Source organism: Lynx canadensis, chromosome B1 (genome assembly GCF_007474595.2).
Source record: "Lynx canadensis isolate LIC74 chromosome B1, mLynCan4.pri.v2, whole genome shotgun sequence".
Classification (NCBI taxonomy): Eukaryota; Metazoa; Chordata; class Mammalia; order Carnivora; family Felidae; genus Lynx; species Lynx canadensis.
In genome coordinates, this window is record NC_044306.2 from 179,914,571 (window position 1) to 179,928,442 (window position 13,872).

The following is a 13,872-nucleotide window of genomic DNA, read 5'->3' on the forward strand; positions in this document are numbered from 1 at the left end:
TTGGAGATTTGATTATTATTTTGTTCTATTATGTTTGCATTGTTTTCCCAGAGTTAAATTTTATTCTACGCATCTTTTTTATGATAAATTACAGTCTCAATATATGCCGGTACCTTACCACCTAAGAATTCTACTGATTGTGAAGGTTTAAACATTTGCTAAGAGTAAGGTAATTTTGAGTGAGTTGTAGTATTTTGAAAGCAGTTTGGCTGTGGAAGTAACTTAAAAGTATGTGTGGTTTATTCTTTCCTTTTCTGTCTCTCTATCTACTTATAATCTTATTTGTGACTCAAAAAAATTAAAATACATGCTCCTTAATTTTAGTGGAGTTTCGAAGTATAACCCTATTTTCAGCAAGGACAGTATTTCTCAACAACTTCATAAATACTGCTTTTGGTCCCACAATATATCCTTCCTTAAATTTCTTCACATTTTAATGTATAAGCTCATAAATAATTTCATTCTGTGAGTATCCTACTTACCAAAGAGTTTAGATTGTTTATTACTATAGCAGTGAATAGAACATGTAAATTAAAAATGGTGTACAAAAGTAAGCTAAAATTATAATTACTGTGGTCAGCTGAGTCAATAAAAAATTATTGAGTACTTTCTGGTTAGCCCCAGGCTAGAAGTAGAAGATAAAGAAAGAAATGCTGCATATGCTCTGGTCTCACATTATTGATATGTTAAAAAAAAAGTTACAGGACAAAAGGCTAAGTGGAAAAGGAGAGATAAAATTAAAAAAAAAAATGTTGCAGGAGAATAGGACAAAGAAAACTTACCTTCCTTCCTACATTGTTTCTTCCTCTTTTTTTTTTTATATATGGTTATAATGCTCTATATTTCCTTATGAATATAATATCTTGTTGAATATTTAACCCTGGAATGGAGTCATTGACCAGGGCATGTTTTCCTTTACTGGACTATTAAAATAATCCTCATCACCATGGTCTACAACATTTCTTAGCATTTATAATAATGATAAAGTCCTTGTTATGTTATTCTCATTCTCACAATGCTTATAAACCTATTTGAAGACATTCTTAACAGAGCTTGAGAAGGGAATATCTTACCTGGGTTTTTGTCCAACTACTGATGTTATGAGGTTACATATTAGCACAAACGTTTGCTTGCTAACTTAAGATAATTTGAATAATTCAAGATAATTTGAAGACAATGATCCCATCTCGAAGAATGCCTCAGTTTAATGTCACCTAAACAACAAACTCTAACAGGAGGGGATATATCTCCAGGATTTCCTTTATAGCCTATGAAATAATGGATGAATGGTTGCATTCATTAATGAATAAATTTTGAATATCAGAGCTGACCTTCTTCACATTGTTTCTTAATTCCTGTCAATAAATTATTATCAAAATCTCTGATTTTTTTCAAAGTTAGTTTCATATGCATTTATAATACAAGAAAACAATAATATTTTGTTGAAACCAATTTTCTTGTTAGGAAAATCACTTGTCTTTACGTTTGTGAATATAGCTTTCTCAAGATTCAGTGGCTGACTCTAGTTGTCTGGAATGTGTGAAACTAATATGTGAATTTTCATGTTACATCACCTTGGATTTGTTGAAGGCTTCTAACTATCGCAAGCTGTACAAGGCAAAGGAAGAGAGAGAAAAATAGCAAAGATTCCCTTCTTTGGATGTACTGAAATACCAGAAATGGAATTTTAAAGGTAGAAGAGAGCTTAGATGTTATTTAGTTAAAGTAAAGCACCATACTATAACACAGAGATCTGTGTTAGATCTGAATTAATTCAGTTTTTCTGAGCTGGCCCAGGGCTGCACATGGATTTAATCCAGATCGCCTTGCCCAAATAATATCTATTCACATTCAATTAATCCACTTCCACTTTAGTCTCTCCAAATTGAAGTGCCCTGATAGTTTTCTTTGTTCTGCTTCAACAGTTTCTTACTATCCCCAATCATCTAGAAAATTAAAATTACTTTTTTTCTAGATCATCCTTGCTTTTATATGCTTTTTTTCTTTACTAGAATTACAGAGATTATTTCGGATTTGAATGTGCTTTACAAAAAGCCACTTAACTACTGCCTTCCTTGATGGTTCATTGGAATTTAGATTTTCAGGTTTTTCTTTTATATATTTCTGTCAAGAGTAACTCTCTTTCAGAGTTTCATTTTGAGTCACAGGCAAGCAGTTGCCACAACGTAAATGGAAACTTTTATGAAGAAATACGTAATCAATGAAAAATAAGGTACACTACTAAATGAACAAAATACATCATTTCCTAAAATATAGAGATATAAGCAGAGAAAATTTCTCAGAGAAATAGTAAAGAAGAACAAACGAATTCTATTTAACATATTTTGTTAGGCTACCAGAATATTGTTGGGCTTCCAAATGCATATGTATTTACTTTTAAATAATTAAAATGTAAAGAAGTGAACAAAATTTAAGGCAATTCCACCACAAAGAGAAAATAAGTGTTGTGTTTTTGGATATTTATGAATAATTCCTTTGTAGATATATGCTTACAAACAAAACTCAAATTGCAGTTTCAATTTAGAATCCAGAATTTTCACTGTGTGTTATATTTACTCTGCATTATATTCACATGGGATTAACAATGTTCCATAAATTTAATTATGACTTATGGCAGGTTTCATTCAATGATGTACCATTATCTTGGAGTATGCTGTTTTCCCCTGGCTTCATGTTTCTTTGCAGGAGGGGATCTTGTTTTGATACCTTTCCTCAGTGTTCATGAGTTTGAGAGAAAACCAGAGCTCTGTGTCTCAGCAACTTATGGGATATCTTTTGATATCTACCTGCCTACACGTATTATGTGTTGTCTTCTCTTTTGCATGCAGTGAAAAGGCCAGTTCCTTTTCTACGAGGCTTGCAAAGACAGTGCCTGAGTGGTTGAACTTGCCTAATTCAAGTTTCCTGCAAATCTAAGGCCTATTGATTGTCCAATGATTTTATTTTTTAATGTTTATTTAATTTTGAGAGAGAGAAAGAGCGAGTGAACAGGAAAGGGGCAGAGAGAGAGGGAGACACAGAATCTGAAACAGGCTCCAAGCTCTGAGCTGTCAGCACAGAGTCTGACGCTGGGCTAGAACTCACAAACCGTGAGATCATGACCTGAGCCAAAGTTGGGCCACCAATCGACTAAGCCACCCAGGCGCCCCTGATGATTTTACTTCTAATAAGAGATCATTTTGATTTTCATTTGCCTGCCTTCTTTTCCATTTCTCTGTTGGTGCCAAATTCTGGTGCAGGAAAGAGTAAGTCATTTATTAAGCTTTTTAAAACATCTAACAACACAATGTGCTTATAAATTTATTTTGTGAAATATTTATTGTCTCTAATGTTCAATTACTCTAAATATGATAAAATTTTGCAAATAAATTACTGCCTATATGAGAAATTATTTTAAATGAGAATTGCAGGAAAGGTATATTATGTCAAGAAGCATGAGGATTCACAAGTTTCTTGATAAATAGTATAAAATTATTTTTTTAATTATAATTTAAACAGAATTTGAAGAGACAGCCCATTCATTATTCTTATCTATGTTGATCTCGGTATTTTTGAAAATATTGCTACGTTGATCAAATATATAATTATTTTTATCTGCATTTCATTGATTAGTGACATTGTAAAATATGAAGTGATTAATTAGTAATTTTCTTTTTCACGTCCTCAAAAATTCTTCAAAGAATGAAAAGTACTACATGATCTGTCTTCACTCCATTAACTTTCTCCTCTCATTTCCTGTTAGTTTCCAATGTACTTATTAGGACCAGAGTGGCTTGTTTTTTAATGTGTTCATAAAAATTTCTATATGTATGTAGATTTTTTCTTTCTTCTGCCCAGAATTTTGATAATAACTTACATAGAGTTTGTATACTGTTATTTTCACGTGTCGTCAGTCTTTATCATATGCTAGTACATTTGCTTTGGCAAATAAGATCTTTACAATGTACAGTGTTTCCATTCTCCTAGAATTTTTGTATGTGACATTAGTCCCAGTTATTTATGTTTGTATTTAGACAGAAATAAACATCTCTAATTTTCTTGTGAAAAATTTAAAACATCCTTATATATTGTTAATTTACTTTTAATAAGGTGGTTCGTCTAATCACTACCTCTCAGCAGTATAATTTATCAATTATTTTTAAAAATTAGCATACAATTATCATGATGGGCAATGAATAATGTATAGAATTGTTGAACGACTATATTGTACATCTGAAACTAATATAACACTGTATGCTAACTATAATGAAATTAAAATAAAAAACAATAAAATTTTAGCACATTTATTGTGAATAATATATTATTTATTCATTTTTTAATTGCTAGTATTATTTTTCTATTAGCAGTTTTTTGGGGAAGTACCTGCTTATTTCATTTCCCAGTTTTTAAATCATTATTAACAATCATTTGAAGTTTTACAATACATAATTAACAATTTTGACTTCTTAATTGTTCAAATAATGTGTCACCTTTATTTCTTTGAATTTTTATTTGCACATTTAAAAAAGGTAACAATATATGTACATTTTGTTCCTAAAACTTTCTCTATGTTTTTCTTAACGAAATATTTTCTCAAACTGATGATAAGTTATAATTAGAATTTGATCCTGGTTGTTTTATGCTTTCAATTTTACATTAACCCTTCAAGTCGGCTGGTATATGTTTTCATCATATAATGATCAGTTTCTTTCCAAAATACATTAATCAACAATATATTGCCTGCTTGTATCAGAATCTTATTTAGCATATACTCAGTTCTTGTATTTAAGGCCTATTTTCTTATATTTTACCAATTGCTTACCATTGATTCAGTACTCTTCCGTTTTAGTTAAAGTTATTGTAATATTGATTATGCTTTTCTATTTTATAACACCTGCTCCATTGTAGTCTAAAATTCTCTCTATGGCATATGTCCACAGTATTTTGAAAATAGTGAAACCTTTCTGTTAACATATCCAATATATTTTCTAAGTATTAGAGCTAGATTTTTTAAAGTATTAAATCATACATATTATAATATGCATATAATCATCATTTATGTTTCATTATTTATACACTTTTGTCATCATACTGATTTTTACGTTTAATATTTTAAATTTTTTTAATGCTTATTTATTTTTAAGAGAGAGAGAGAGGGAGGGAGAGACAGAGTGTGAGTGGGGGGAGGGACAGAGAGAGAATGGGAGACACAGAATCCAAAGCAGGCTCCAGGCTCTGAGCTGTCAGCACAGAGCCCGATGCAGGCTGGAACTCATGGACCTTGAGATCATGACCTGAGCTTAAGTGGGACGTTTGACTGACTGAGCCATCCAGGCGCTCCATGTTTAAATTTCTAATAAATGTAATAAATGTTAACTAAAAAATGATATCAGATAGCTTTAAAAACAAATCTAAGCCTTTACTTTTCTTCTTGATTAGGCATAAAAGGTACTCAGGAAATCACTGTTGAGACCCAGTTAATATTCATTATTGGGGAGGAAATTCACAAATAGACTTGCCCTACATTGTTGAGAAAATAGCAAAAGTGATCAACTGAAGAAACCATGATAAACCTCAGAAGAAGTATGAGGACATGATAAAATTCAAAATGAGTCACATTTAAGGATATGAATAAAAATCTTCTCATTACATAAATTACCTAATAAATGGGCATACAATATATATAACAATAATAGGCAGTCTTGAAAAAAATCTGTTAGATTAAAACAAAACTACCAAATGAAGCAAAAATTAAACTTGAAGGATTTGAAAATAAGCTGAAAATATGGATATCAAATTAAAACCTGCAGAATATATTGGCATTATTTAAAGGCACTACAAAGAGACAGCGATTTCTTAGTGTTTAAGTTTTTATGTAAAGAAAGTCTAAAGAAAACCTTTTAAATCTAAAAGGAAAGTACATAAATTTAAACGATTAGAGAGAGAAAACAAGCACAAAACAGAAATCCAGGAGGTAGAATATATTTGCAGTTAAATAATTGAAGAAAATTTGATGACAACTTATTAAGACTATTAAGTAACAAGATAAATTGAAAACCACTGGATCACCCAAACCAACATAAAGTAAAAACAAAACAAAACCCAAAAACCTTTAAAAAGATCAACACTTGTATGTAACCAAATGAAAAAAAAAAAAACAAAAACATTTCAGGGACGCCTGGGTGGCTCATTCAGTTAAGCGTCTGACTTCAGCTCAGGTCATGATCTCATGGTTCATGGGTTCGAACCCCACGACAGGCTCTGTGCCGACAGCTTGGAGCCTGGACCCTGCTTCAGATTCTGTGTTTCCTCTCTCTGCTCCTCCCCTGCTTGTGCTCTGTCTCTGTCTCTCAAAAATAAAAAAAATAAATAAATGTAAAATAATACAAATTTTTTAAAAAAAATTTAATTACATTTCAAAATGTTCGCAATTATCCTTCAAAAAATTATATTAAAAAAATGAGGGGTTCCTAGGTGGCTCAGTCGGTTAAGCGTCCATCCTCGGTTCATGATCTCGCAGTTTGTGAGTTTGAGCCCCACATCGGTCTCCATGCTGACAGCTCAGAGCCTGGAGCCTGCTTCAGATTCTATGTCTCCCTCTCTCTCTCTCAAAAATAAATAAACATTTTAAAAAATTCAAAAACAAAACAAAACTAAACACAGTTATATTGGGCACCCGGGTGGTTCAGTCAGTTAAGCATCGGACTTTGGCTCAGGTCACGATCTCGGGATCCTGGTCTGTGGGTTTGAACCCTGCATGGGGCTTTGTGCTGACCACCCAGAGCCTGGAGTCGGCTTCAGATTCTGTGTCTCCTCCTCTCTCCCTGTCCCTCCCCCCCTCGCACTCCGTCTCTCTCTCAAAAACAAATAAACGTTAAAAAAAAAAAATGGGAAAAGCACACATCTGTCTTCCAGTTCCACATGTAAGGAGTATGGAAGTCATCAATCCATCTTAACAACAAAGAAGAAGCTGAACAGACTGAAATACCAACAACTCTTATTGGATCCTTTAGAGAGGTGAGGAGACAAGGCAAAAACTGCCTGCAAGGCTGGAGAAGCAGAGGAACATAAATGCTGGATGCCTGTGTATTGACACCTGTGACAGTTAAAGACTCCCAGGAAATTAATTCATGGGAAAATGAAATACCACCGCAAACCTATTAGAATGAATAATAATAATAATAATAATAATAATAAATCTGACAATGCCAACTGCTAGCAAGAATGCAGACCAACAGGAACTCTCACGCATTTCTGGGAGGTATGACAAGTGATACAGTCCACTTGGGAAGAAAATTTGGTAGCTTTTTCCCAATCTAAACATAGCCTTACCATATTAATTCACTAATAGTGCCTCTAGGTATTTACCAAACTGGTTTGAAAATCTATGTCGACACAAAAACCTGAACAGGAATGGAAGCAACCCAGATGTCATGTAATAGGTGAATGGATAAAATACCTATGTACATTTATACAATAGAATATTTTCAAAAACTGAAAACAAATGGGGCATTAAAATATGAAAGGACGTGGACAGACTTTAAACAAATTTTGGTGAGTGAAAGAAGCCAATCTGGTTCCAATTATAGGACATTTTGGAAGAGCCAAAGCTATAAATATAGTAATCAGATCAGTGTTTTGGTGTCAGGGGTGATGGGATATAGGTAAGTTGAACTATGTGAAGTGTGGGGGACTTTTTAAGTTGGTGGAACTGTTCTATGTGATACTATAATGGTGGATATACGACAATTTGCATTTGTCAAAATCCCAAGAATTTTATGGCAAAGAAGTGAACCTTAATGCCTGTTAATCAAAAAAAAATCTTAGGATTTTGGGGGAATCCCGGAAGGGATTTAGATTGTGACAAGAGACTCTAATTGTATTACAAATATATGCAACAATTACTGAAGCAGATGGAGAGAAATGAAGCAAATATATACAATTTTAGAAATGTCTAGAATCCATAATACTATTGGAGAAAGGATGTACGTATAAGCACTATATTCTGATTGGTAAACTTATTCCCCTTGGAAGTAGAGGTTAATCAGTTGAATACTGCTGTAAACGTGTGCTGAAATTGAAAAATTAACTAAGTGGAGAGTGGTTGATAATATCCAGGTTTGTTACTGTTGGAGTGGTTGATTACATCCAGGTTTACCATTTTGCAAGGGAAGGAGACTACAAAGATCCATGTGGCAATGAATTAGAGATGAAGCTGTTAGTATGAACTCGTGTTTGGCTTCCTATAGGTACAGATGGTTACATTAGAAACATTTATATATATATGTGTATATCCATAGGTTGGTTTACACACACACATATATTGCCTTTCTCTGCCAATTGAAAATCCCTGAAGTGATGACACCTCAGTAGAAAAAGGACACAAAGCACTCTGATCTTGGTTCCTCATACCATTCTTCAGTAAAATGAGTTGGAGTTCCTTGAACAAATGGATGATTCCAGGATTGGGTAATATGACATACAAGATGAACGTGGGTCATATTGTAGTGTCAGAGAGCAAGATGTGCAATGAGAGGAGAGAAGTGGGAAGGAAGAAAGAAAGGAAGAAAAAATGAACACTGTATAAAGGTAGGTCGAGGGCACCCAAGAGCCAAAGTAAAAGAATTTGAATGGCTAAAATTGGAAAAATTTGAGCAACAAAATAGACAAAGTAGGATTCGTTTGTAAGCCAAAATATAAAATAAATATTCATGAGTCCATACTGATATAAAAGCATGACTGAAACAATAAAGGGGTAAGAATAGAAAAATGCTCCCATGCAGTATTCTACATAATTTATGCAAGTACTCTGCCCTCAGGGAGGGTGGCATAACTCCCTCTCCTTAACTGTGAGCTATGCATAGTGACTTCCTTCCAAAGAGTACAGTATGAAAAGGGTGAAAAAAATAATGGCTTTATAGCAGAGAAAGCGGACCAACACCACATCAGGCAAGGGATAAAGGTCAACATCCAGTGAGAGGAACCGTGTTGATAATATTTATTCTTTATACAAGAAGATTAAAATGGCAATTTACCATTGTGATCTTTCTCTCTGTAAACCAAAACCTTGTCCTAATTATGACAAAAATCACTGGAAAAATTCTGATTTTGTAGGGGCACCTTAAAAAAAGAAGAAAGAAAGAAAGAAAGAAAGAAAGAAAGAAAGAAAGAAAGAAGAAAGAGAAAGAAAGAAAGAAAGAAAGAAAGAAAGAAAGAAAGAAAGAAAGAGAAAGAGAGAAAGAAAGAGAGAGAGAAAGAAAGAAAACACCTCAGAAAACTAAAAACCAAACTGGCTAGTTTTATTCAAAAATGTCAAGGTCACTGAGTCACCTGGGTAACTCAGTTGGTTAACTCCCTAACTCTGGATTTTGGCTCAGGTCATGATCTTACACTAAGTGAGATCGAATCTTGCCTCAAGCTCTGTGCTGAGAATAAGGAGCCTGCTTGTGATTCTTTCTCTCTCTCTTTCTCTCTTTCTCTCTCTCTCTCTCTCTCTCTCTCTCTGACCCTCTGTGCTTGCACTCTTTCTTTCTCTCTCTCAAAATAAATGAACAAACAATAAAAAATGTCCAGGTCATCAAAAGGAAAAAAATAAATGTTTAAGAAACTGTCAAGGCAAGTGGAGACTAAGAAGACACGACAGACATTTTCAAGGAGACATATAATGATACCATGAGGAGAAAAAAGTAGATGCGGTAAAATCTAAAAAATTTCAAAAAAGTGTGGACTCCTGTTAATAACAATCTATCAGTATTGGCTAATTGACTATAGTAAATGCATCATGCTAAAATAAGAGGGTAATAATAGGAGAAATTTGGGTGTGGTAGATAGGGGAACTCTCTATACAATCAAAGCTGGAGTCATCACAATTCTAGATTTGTGGTTCTCAAAATAGTTTGGTACCGGCATGAAAATAGACACATAGATCAATGGAATGGAATAGAAAATCCAGAAACGAGGGGCGCCTAGGTGGCTCAGTCAGTTGAGCAACCAACTCTTGATTTCACCTCAGGTCACGATCTCATATGAAGTTTATGGGATCAAACCCCATGTAGGGCTCCATGATGATGGCACAGATTCTGGTTGGCATTCACTCTCTCCTCTCTTTCTGCACCTCCATCTGCTTGCACTCTCACTCTCTAAATAAATAAATATTAAAAAGAAAACCCAGAAACGAACCCAAGATTATATGGTCAATTAACCTTCAACAAAGGAGGCAAGAACATGCAATGGGAAAAACTCTTCAACAAATGGTGTTGGGAAAACTGGACAGTGACATGCAAAAGAATGAAAGTGGACCGCTTTCTTATACCAAACGCACAAATAAATTCAAAGTGGGCGAAAGACCTAAATGTGAGACCTGGAACTAGCAAAATCCTAGAGGAGAATGTAAGCACTATCCTCCTTCACATCATGCATAGAAATTTCCTTCTAGATAGGTCTCCTGAGACAAGGGAAACAAAAGCAAAAATAAACTATTGGAACTCCTCATTTTGTTTTAATACATCCCAAACTTTTCTAAAGAATAAAGTCAATTAAAAGTAGCATACAATGGAAAAAAAATAAAACTTATAGATAAGTATGATATCAAAAGCTGATTTTTCCCAGCCAATTCCAAGTTTCTTCCTCCCTCTCTATCCCTGTTAGAGGAAAGGGTGACTCCTCTACTTCGACCTCTCTTACCTTTAAATTTTTTTAATGTGTATTTATTTTTGAGAGAGACACACAGTGCGAGTGGGGGATGGGAAAGAGAGAGGGAGACACGGAATCTGAAGCAGGCTGCTGGCCCTGAGCTGTCAGCACATAGCCCCAGGCAGGGCTTAAATTCATGAGCCCTGAGCCTTGTCGGTCATTAACAGACTGAGCCACCCAGGTGCCCCAACCTCTTTTACCTTTTAGTCGTTCACAGGATTTCACTTTGCTGCCTTTGCATTCTCTGAAGTAGGAATGGAGAAGAAATGATAAAGACATAACAATGACAAATGTCTGACATCTAGAAACCACAAAAGAAGGAAGAACCTGGGCTGGAGTCTGGAAAGATTGTTTTTAGAGGAAAATTTTGACATCACATATATGGCCAGTATGGACGTGATGGGTATTACTTACATTAGCCTACGATAGAGCAGTCAATTAATTTGGTGCCGGCTGAGATTTCCTTTAGGGAGACAGTGCCCCCACCTACCAGCCTGTGTGGGTGTCATTGTCTGCAAACAGCTCACAGCTGGACGAGTCCACAGACATTACCCTGATTCACCTGGAGCTGCTTTGCCAAACTTGCCTTGGAACTATCCCACCCCTGCAAGAGGTCATCTCTTTCAGTGAGTCATGTGGACATATAAAAACGTCTGTGCCCCGAGTCAGAGCTTTTAGTTGATGCTCTTTATGCTTCTAAGCTCTCCTCGAGATCAGGATAAAGCTAGTCTTAGCTGATGCCCTGATCTGGCTCATTCTCATTCCTTATCCTATCCCAAGCTTCTTCTGAGCCTATCATTTTGGTAATCACTTACACAATAATCTCTGTTTTAGGGTCTACTTTTAGAGAATACGCCTAAGAGAGATGCCTTAAACTTTGCACCTACCTTCCTTTCTTTCTTTGCACCAATCCCCTGTGGGGGTTGGTCAAAACTCTCTTCGCTTGTGTGTGGCTTCATCCAATGGCAATCCAATTTTTATAATGAAGCCACCTGGTCTCCTTAAACTAAGATTATTCATGGTCTTCAGTAGAAAGCAAGCTGAGGAGTACTCTGTTACCTTCAGCCTGAATGAAATTCAAAAAGGACCATTAACGGTGCTATCTTACTAGGAGAAGATTTAAATATATCGATTTAACTATACAAATCTATACTTACATATTTATATATACTACATATAGTCTCAACGTGAGATTAAATATATGCAGAATATAATGTATACCGACATAGGTAAATATATACCTATTAATATATTCAATAAACATATAATGTACATGTATTAATATAGTTACAAATTTTAAATACAATTATTATTTAATATAAAAGAATACATTTTACTTATTAGTAGACACCCACTAATAAATTCACGTAGTTTAATGTTAGCATTATGAAACTATAAATAGAAGGTTTCTACAAAACCTAGAGAAGATAATTTCCAGATTTGCAGTATTCACTTGGTTTCTTTAGAATGTTAATTTTTTTTAATAAAGAAAACACGGAGGCTTTTTATCTCAATAAGGAAAGGCAACAACATGCCAGAAATGCAATGTTGCCTCTAGTATGGTAATATATTCCTTTTGAAGACTGTTTTGCTGTGGACGGAGCATAGTTTAAATCCTGAGTACACAGGAGACAGCAGTTGGCATGTGTTCTCTTCAGTTTGACAGCTCAACTTAGGTTTTATACAGCTCAGCACATCTTTATTAGTACATCAAGCACTGTTATTGCTTAGAACAGAAGGATTCATGCTTCAGTATTCATGAGAGGGGGGCGTAGTAAAGGAGAAAGATTCTATAAAATGTAAACTGTTAAAAAGGCATACAATTTTGTGATTTCTTCTCTTCCCCACCACAGCAGCCAAATGGTAATTCCAAAATTTACTAGTTAAAATGATTATTTTGTTCAAGTAGTGCAAAGGTACTCTGTAAGTACTGAATGTATACAAGACACAATGTTAGGTTCGAGCTTTGCAAAGTTATATGATACATAGCATTTATCATTAAACATCTATGTTTTCTTTAAAAGTCCTCCTGGTTTACATCTTTATGGAGTGAATAGATTTTGTTTTCCTACTTATGTACAGGCTTTTATTTGACTTTTATGTTTTTATAAGAGATACTCTGCTGAATCTCTTGTTCTGTTATAAAATCATATTACTTTCTTTTCAACTGAGGATATAATGAATTTATAATCCAAACAATTTTCAGATACCTTAATCTTAGAACTTTTGCCACCTTTCTAATCTAATCCTGCAATACAACCAGGTAGAGATTGCATTCTCATGAAATAAAAAAAAATAATTATACGTTCAGTTTTGCCACAGAGGTATTTAAATTCATCAGCACATTGCCATAATCCATGAAAGCAGGATTTGGACTTCATAACAATCAATACAGGCTTAACTTTCCTACCAGGCAAGATCATGGTAATTGCCTTGTTACAGGAAGAGGCTCAGGAAAATTGAAGTGCCTTAGTCATCCATATGGCAAGTAGAGGCCTACGGAAAATGTTGGGTAAGTTCAAAGCCCAACCCAATTTATGACAAAAACTAGGGACTGGACAACCAGAGATAGTTTCCAAACTGGGAGCGATTTACTACCTTGCATAGGCATTGTCAATAAGTGAAAAGCTCAGAGGCTCCTAGGTGTCTTTGTTTTTGGGTAAAATCATATTCCTCAAATGGAAATCCTGTTGAATCCCATTTGCAAAGTTGCCAGAAGGACATCTAAACCTGAATGTGGTGGAAGTGAGCATTAAATGATTCACGCAAGAGGTGGCACAGGCGTCTGAATGTGACCTTGTGGTCTGGAAGTTCACATAGTATTAGAGGTATCAGCATTTAGAACACGGGCAGAAAGGAGTTGGGAACAATAGTGCTACTTTTGAGGTTTGCCGTTTGAAAGACAAGTGATGGCTTGTTGTGGGGGTTGGTCAAAACTCTCTTTGCTTCTGAAAGGCATCAGCTAATTCTGAGCACAGACATATTCAATCGTATTTGACGGAGGTCTGAGAAACATGTAAATAATCCGGGAGCGGAGCATCAAAGCTCTCCAACAATGTGGAAATGGCATATTACATAGCATTCTAAAGAGTGAATTGTGGGAATAGTGCACTGCATAAATGAGAAGGCAGCATCACTACCTGTGAGGTCAACCACAGAGCTATCCAAGGTGTCCCCAAT